Here is an 8,123-nt window from a genome sequence, read left to right on the forward strand (position 1 = left end):
GAGAGCAACTGTGTCTAAAGTACTGGAAAAGAGAGAGTCAATAGTTTCTGTTGCAACATCGAGTTCTTCTATACTATCTGGGATGCTGAGGAGATGAAACTGATGAGGGAGATTATTTAAAAAGCAATCTTTAGTGAAAGCAGTGATAGTCCTGTCATAATGGAAGCGATGGGAAAGCTTTGCAGCCTTAGCTAAATTAAGTGTACATGATACTAGGTAATGATCTGAGATGTCATCGCTCTGCTGCAGAATTTCAACGGTATCAACATTTATTCCATGTGACAGTATTAGGTCTAAAGTATGATTATGGCGATGAGTGGCTCCTGACACGTGTTGCCTAACTCCAATAGAGTTTAGAATGTCTTTAAATGCTAATCCCAATGCGTCTTTTTCATTGTCTGGATATTAAAATCACCAACAATTAGTGCTTTATCTGCAGCCAGAACTAACTCTGATAGAAAATCAGAAAATTCTTTGGTACAGTCTGTATTGTGCCCTGGTGGCCTGTGTACAGTAGCTAACACAAATTTTAAACGAAAAAATCATTTACACTACATAACCTTACACAAAGCACCAGCACTTCAAATGAATTATAATTGAAACTAGACTTCTGAGTAATACTGAAGATATTATTATAAATTACAGCAACCCCTTTACCTTTCAGACGCAGCTCATGTTTATAACAGTAATCTTTGGGGGTGGACTCATTTAAGGTAATGTAGTCGTCAGGTTTTAGCCAGGTTTCTGTCAAACACAGCACATCTAGATTATTTTCTGTAATCATATCATTAACAATAAGCGCTTTTGGGGAGAGGGATCGAATATTCAGCAACCCAAGCTTTATCAATTGTTCATCTGTATTTTATCTGTTTATTTGTTGGACATCAATTAAATTTTTAATGTTGAATGGTTTTGATGTTTTGTTGTATTTGCTAATTCGGGGAACAGACACAGTCTCTATGTGATAATATCTAGGTGAAAGAGTCTCTATGAGCTGGGATTTATCTGACTCCGGTAACGTGAGACAGCTAGCAGACGGTCGGTTTAGCCAGTGTGTCTGCTTCCTGACCTGGGCCCTAGAGAGTCAAGTTTTAGCTCTAAGACTATGTGCCAAATTACTAGAGAGAAGAGCGGCACCACCCCTATGCTATCCTTCTTCAACAGGTCAGGTCTGCCCCAAAAGCTTTTCCAATTGTCTATGAACCCTATGTTATTTTGCGGACACCACTTAGACAATTGAGTCAGCCATCAGGCACCCATTGAGTGATGATAGTCTGCTAAGTATCTCATCACTCCGCATAACAGGGAGCATTTGACATCGGACTAGCGAGTTCACACACCTCTTTAATGTTAATTTTGGTGATCTCCGACTGACGAAGTCGAACATCATTAGTGCCGACGTGAATAATAATCTTAGAGAATTTACGTTTAGCTTTTACCAGCACTTTTAAATTTGCTTGTGTCAGGTGCTCTGGCTCCCGGTAAACAAGTGACTATGGTGGCTGGTGTCTCTATCTTCACGTTCCGTGTAATAGAATCACCAATGACTAGGGCACTTTCAACAGGATACTCAGTGGGTGCTTCACTGAGAGGGGAGAACCTGTTTGATGTTCTAATCGGAGCGGAAGAGCGGTTTTAGATCCGCGACTATGCCGTCTCACAGTCACCCAGTTGCCCTGCTGCGCTATTCGCATCCAAATCAGTGTCTCTAATTCTGAAATCTTCTCCGTCAGCCTGACTATCTCCTTACATTTATCACAAGCCTTGTTCGCCAACGGAGAACGATATACTGAACATGTAGCAGGCAGTGCAAGTGACAATGACAGGAGAAGATGACATGGCTTACCGTGTTTGTTGATTAATCCAACTTACCACAGTTGTTTGGTGGACACTATTTACTGATAGTACGGAACGCATTCCTGACCAGGAGGTTGTGATGGTGAGAATGAGTGATGAGCTTTAACTCTGTCCATCCTCTGTGCTAAACTCTGAATAGCTGCCAGGATCTGTAGTTGAGTGTCTGTGGCTGGTGGAGCAGTTGGGTGTTGAGCTACTTCCATCACCATCTCACAGCTTGATCTGTGTGTTATGATCATGTGAGTGTTTGTGAGAACTCTTATGACTAGGCCTGTCTGATGAGCGTACCCTCTCTCTATCACGCTCAGGTACAGAAACACCTACCGTATTAGTACTGTGAAGTCGTTCCTCTCTGGACAGATCACAAGCTGCACTGCAGAGAGCATCCACATCCTCTCTCAAATGAGCCATCCCCTATGCCCGTCACGATGGTTCATAGCTGATTATCAATCGGCAGCAATGAGAGGCCATGATACTCCTGTAACACCAGGTAAGACCACACACAATCCACTGACTGTGAACAGCAGTGACGGGTACACGAAGCCCACACACCGCACCAGTACACACACATACCTAGCAGGCCTATATCAACCCCAACAACTGCGAACAGGGATATAGGGCACAATACCCACCAACATTGTGTAATGAAGTATATTCACTAGGTTTAACTGATAGATACTCTGAAAGAAAACAGAAATAATCCATCATATTGAATGGCTAGTATGTTGGAAACTAGCCTCAGAATATCTGAATAATGGGTAGCACTTTATTTCACAGTCCTGTTCCCCATGTACATGTGCTTATTATAGCAATTGCAATACTTGGGTAATATCTAGGTACTAACCCTGAACCTGCCCCTAAACCTGACCTTAACCCATGCATCACCTTATATTACCCAGTGTCTCTTAGGAGAGCTCACTGTTAGCACTTGTAAAAATGACTTACATTTTTTCTTACTTAAAATTAAGTGCAACCGAATAAACTCAACACAATTCACATCCACAACAGCATGAATTGTGATGGCACTGAATAATACAAAAAATACGCAATAAAACACCACAATTCACAGGGACACAAGGCACCTGCACCACTTGGGTGATGAATTGAATAGTGACATCCGTCTTTCCTGATCTTTCCTTTTCTCTCCATTTCTATCTATTACCAGAATGCTGAACTAGAGTTATCTCTGCTGATCGGAGCCATGCTCTATAGCTAACAGTTAGCACACAGATACTGTGATAATGTGACACAGTTTCCTTCATACGGTGTGTTCAGATCTCTATCTACTCTGCATGTGTCAGTATTGGGAGATGCAAATGTAGGTACATCTAATCTTAGGCAAACATTCATTATTTAACTTAGAGTGGTAAATGTGCTCAGCTGAAACTCCCCCAAAATGATATACAACAAACAGCCAAAAGTAGAAAAACACGTTCAGTGATGAAGCTCATATTGTAGGAGAAGAAAATCCATCAATTCTCTGTCGCCTCTATTGGGATGAAGTGGATCCTTTTGCCTTGGTCATTTTGAGAAAGACATTATGCTTAAGTTGAAAGAAGAAGTACAGCTGTGTTTCTTTTCTGTATAAAGGTTCCAATGCTATCTGGAGATATGCTCCACAGGTAAGTATGGATGTTAAATCTTTAAATCTGAGGAATAATATAACTGTGATCTGAACAAATGTGATTCCTGTTGGTTTCCTCTCATCGCTCTCTCTTCTGTCTCAGAGCTGACAGAGAATTAGACCAGCAACATAAATAACTACACATAATCTGATCAGCATCTTCATCTCCATCCTCCTCCTCACCTGATCATAGAGCTGCCTGCTTTTATCCTCATGCTGAGTCGTGATTGATCTCTTTAGTAAAAACAGATCTTCCCAGACAGAAATCCCATCAGCCCTGAGATTTTCCACACTTTAAGACTGTAAACAGAATCCCAGTATATTCTGCTCATGCCAATGTTTGCAGAAGCTGGCGCTGTAGGCCTATCCCTAATGTAGGGTTCAGGTGTTAGATGGAAAGGAACACATCGTCAAATCAACTGACCTCCAACAGGACCATTGCAACGCCTGTTATAACTGTAAAAACCACAGTGATGATGGAGTTAATGCCACCTTCACCTTCACCTTCACCTTCACCTTCACCAACGCTGCTCCACAGAGCCAATAGAGCCCTTCAATGTTTGTAAAGAAAATGTTTGGTCAGAAAAACAACGCTATCTACTGCTGTCATAGTGAAAGCGCTAATGTAAAGATTTGTTTGTGCAAGATTAAATGAATATTCAAAAGCATCGTTAACCATCTATGGTGGCAAGTTCCAACATAGTTCAATGAGTCGGTGTTTCCCGAAACTATCGCTTGAACGAACATTCTCAAACAACATCGCAAAGTTGTGGTTGGAACGACAGCACTCAAACTGCGGTTAGAAGCAGAGTTTCTTGTTGCATGCAATAACAACAAAACATTGTGTTTTTGTAAAATAAAGAAGATAAACAGGGTGCGCTTTCAGCTGTCTCTCTCTCCGCGAGATACTTTCTGAAAGATGTCTGAATAATGAACTGAAACTCAGCAAATACTTTTCTCCAAAACATGAAACGTACGTCTAAAGAAAGCTTGAAATGTCTACTTTTAAATAAAACAATTCTCATTTAAAACAAATATTCTCCTGCAATGTTATCCATATGAAACTAAAGAGATGTACAGTTTCTCACAGCTCAACTCGTTAACGTTAATGTGACCACACCCTCACGCATTCATAAGATAATGTACCGAGGCGATCTATGCAAAATGGTAAACAGCCACAACAATGGCTTAAAAAGCATCAAGTTTCATCACGCGTTTGGAAGATGGCACGTTACACAGGTGAGGAAGCTCTTGAGACGGTCCTGGTCCTTTTCCTCAGAAGAAGAGCGGGACTCCGACGATGAACGCTTGCATTTTGAAGAGTGTCGTTTTATTTATGTTTGTTGACATACTATTAGGGCTGAAACGATTCATCGAGTTACTCGATTAACTCGATTACAAAAATTCCTTGAGGCAAAAATTCTGCCTCGAAGCAGAAATTCCTATGACGCGCACTATACGCGCAGGAATCTGATTCACACGGACCGCTGTTCAATGTTCAGGAAGCTCACCATAGCGCGTGATACATTTTGAATTTAGTTTAGATTCTAGATGCCCAGAATCACTATAGTAACTGCATGTTTTACACAGTTTATGTAAGTTGATTACCGTTTTTATAGCTGCCACACACACACACACACACACACACACGGCGCGCACAAGCCCCGAAGCCAAATCGCTTTCACTTTCGTCCTCATAAAGTTTGTCAAGTAAATGCTTTTAAAGCCTTGCCAGTTTGAACATTGAAGCGATTGTGCACTATTCAAAAACAACAATACGGAAAACTTCTCCGTTCAGTGCTCAGCTTTTTTCTGTGACACGGAGAGTTGAGCCGTGTCGCGTCTCTGACAACGCGCGCGCCCTGAAGGCAGACCTCTTTACACGTGAAGATCGCGCGCGGAGAGCAGCGCAGAAACGCAGTGTCAACGCTGTCCTGTGACTAAAGTAAAGTCACTAAAGTAGCTTAGAAACTCAACTCAACCGTTATAGGCATACATTTGAATACCTTTGAAGTAAGTACAAACCACAGCTTCATAATGAATAGAGACGATATGATATACACACACACACAATCACTCTCTCATTAATGCATCCAAATAAATGTAATGTAGGTCTACTACTGTGTTAATGTATCTGTATCTGATGTACAACAAACATAAATCTGCCCCATACATAGACAATAACTGCTGAAAGTGAACCGTTTCCTTCAAGTAATTAAAATTTTTGCATTTGTTGGAAAAATTCCAACTTTAATAGTAGTGTGACCGAGCGTTCGTGCAGGGTTCGCCTAAAATACTTTAGGAATAAGAAAACAATCAACGACAGTCGTCCGAACTTTGCTTCACTTTATTCTCTGTCACATGTGTAAAATTCAGCTTCAAAAACCCGCGACACTCCAGTACCAAAAAGTGCGCATGCACCAACCTATATACGGCAAGCCCCGAGGGGAAAAATACATTGCACACACATATACACAACGAGCGCCAGAACGTACTAAATCAATACATCATGACAGGATCAAATAAAGTCTGTTACATACGTCCCCCCCTCACAAAATAAACGTCCCCGTTTATGTATCAGAATAACAACATTCACAGTCATAAACAATAAACAGCTGTGTACAATGAAACGGAGAACAAAGTACTTTTGTCATTTCCCTTTGTTTTTTTTTTTCTCATATTGCAACAAACACAATTTTTTTCTCAGCAATAACATGCTCAGCAATAGAACAAATTCTCATTCCCAGAGAAATTCAGGTCCCTCAATACAAAACAAAATCATTTAAATGACTAGGAGGTTTACGAACCCTCCCAGTTCTACTCATGTCTGGTACAGACCGCCTAAATGAACACGGTGGGTCAGACAAAACACTCAGATCCTCCTGGGGAGGAACACACACCTCTCTACCAGAAACTCCCGACTCCAAGGAAAGAGACTCAGGCTGTGAGTCCTGAGGATTAGAAAGTGTCTGGTTCTGTGACAAAGGAGACACAGGCAATGTGTAAGGCCGCAACCTATTATAGTGTACTACCTGTGCCCTCTCACCAGAGTCAAAAGGATTTTCAATCCTGTAGGTCAGTCCCTGTTCCCCACATGAGTCCATGACCTGTGCAATTTTATAAGGTCCCTTCCAGTGGGGTGCCAGCTTCATGCGGCTCTCCACTGGGTTGTGGAGCCACACCATAGCACCTACATCATAAGGTTGGTGACGTAAGCCAACATCATGGTACAGTTTTTGACGATCGTGAGCTGCATCACCGTGCATCCGTGCACTGCTAAAGGCAGAGTTCAGTTTTGTCAGCAATGAGGAAACAAATTCAGCATGTGATGCTGACATCTGAGAGTCAAGAGCACGGGTGGGCAACAGTACATCAGCAGGGACCCGTGCTTCCCGACCGTGGGTTAAGAAGAAAGGTGTGAAACGAGTGGTGGAATGAGTCGTTGTGTTGTAAGCAAAAGCCACATGCTTCACGTAATCATCCCATTCGCCTTCATAGGTCAAAAGAGTCTTAGCTAGTTGATCAATCAAAGTCCGATTAAAGCGCTCAACCATACCATCCGACTTCGGATGGTAGGAAGTGGTGCGTGTCTTTTTAATGTTCAGCAGATGACAGAGATTCTGAACGACCTCCGCCTCAAACTGACGACCCTGGTCCGAATGCAAAGTCTCTGGAACGCCGTGAATCAAAACATAGTCCTCAAACAGACAACGAGCCACTGTCTGTGCCGACTGATTGAGCAAAGCATACAAATTGACAAATTTTGTGAAATAGTCCTCGACAACCAGCACATACCGGTTTCCTTTCGAAGTCACAGGCAGCTCTAATATGTCCATAGCCACTCTTTCAAATGGCCGCACTGACTGGGACCCACCCATAGGTGCACAGTGGGCTGGAGTCGGACCGCGTCGTGTTTGACATGCTTTGCACTGCTCACACCATGTTTTGATGTCCCTGTGCATGGACGGCCAGTAACAAAATTGTCTCGCCCGTTCCCACACACGCTCAGAAGAGAAATGGGCAGAAGCTGGGGCACCATGCAACTGCAAAAGAATGTCAGATATTAAAGCAGAGGGAACAACCATCTGGATTACAGGGCTGCTTGTGAGGGGACAGAAAACTGTGCATAACAGTCCATCAATGATAGAAAGACGGTTAAATTCAGTCCAAAACTTCCGTAAACATTGAGAAGCCCCTTGCAGTTTTTTCCTGGATGGTCTTTGGGATTGTGTCACCCAACTCAACACAGTCTCAATATCGGGGTCAGCCCGCTGCATTGCCCTAATATCTGATAAGCTGTGAGACAAAACATTCATGGAAGACATACTGTCTGAATTGTCAAGCGAGTTCGCAGCAGTCGCATCTCCTGCAGAATCAGTGACTTCAGATGAACATTGAATGTAGTCTTTTTGATTAGAACTCACCACATTCACTTCCATTACCTCCTCCACACTGGCCTCTGCTTCACCAGGGCTAGGTGTATCAGGGCGGCGAGAAAGTGCATCAGCATTCTTGTGCTGTTTTCCGTCTTTGTGCACAATGACCCAATTCAATGGATCAAGCTCCAGAATCCATCTCCCTCTTCTTCCTGTTGGATCATTATCAATGGACAAACGCCGAAGCGCCATGAGTGGTCGATGGTC

The sequence above is a fragment of the Gobio gobio genome, assembly GCF_949357685.1.
Source record: "Gobio gobio genome assembly, chromosome: 25".
In the NCBI taxonomy this organism is placed as follows: domain Eukaryota; kingdom Metazoa; phylum Chordata; class Actinopteri; order Cypriniformes; family Gobionidae; genus Gobio; species Gobio gobio.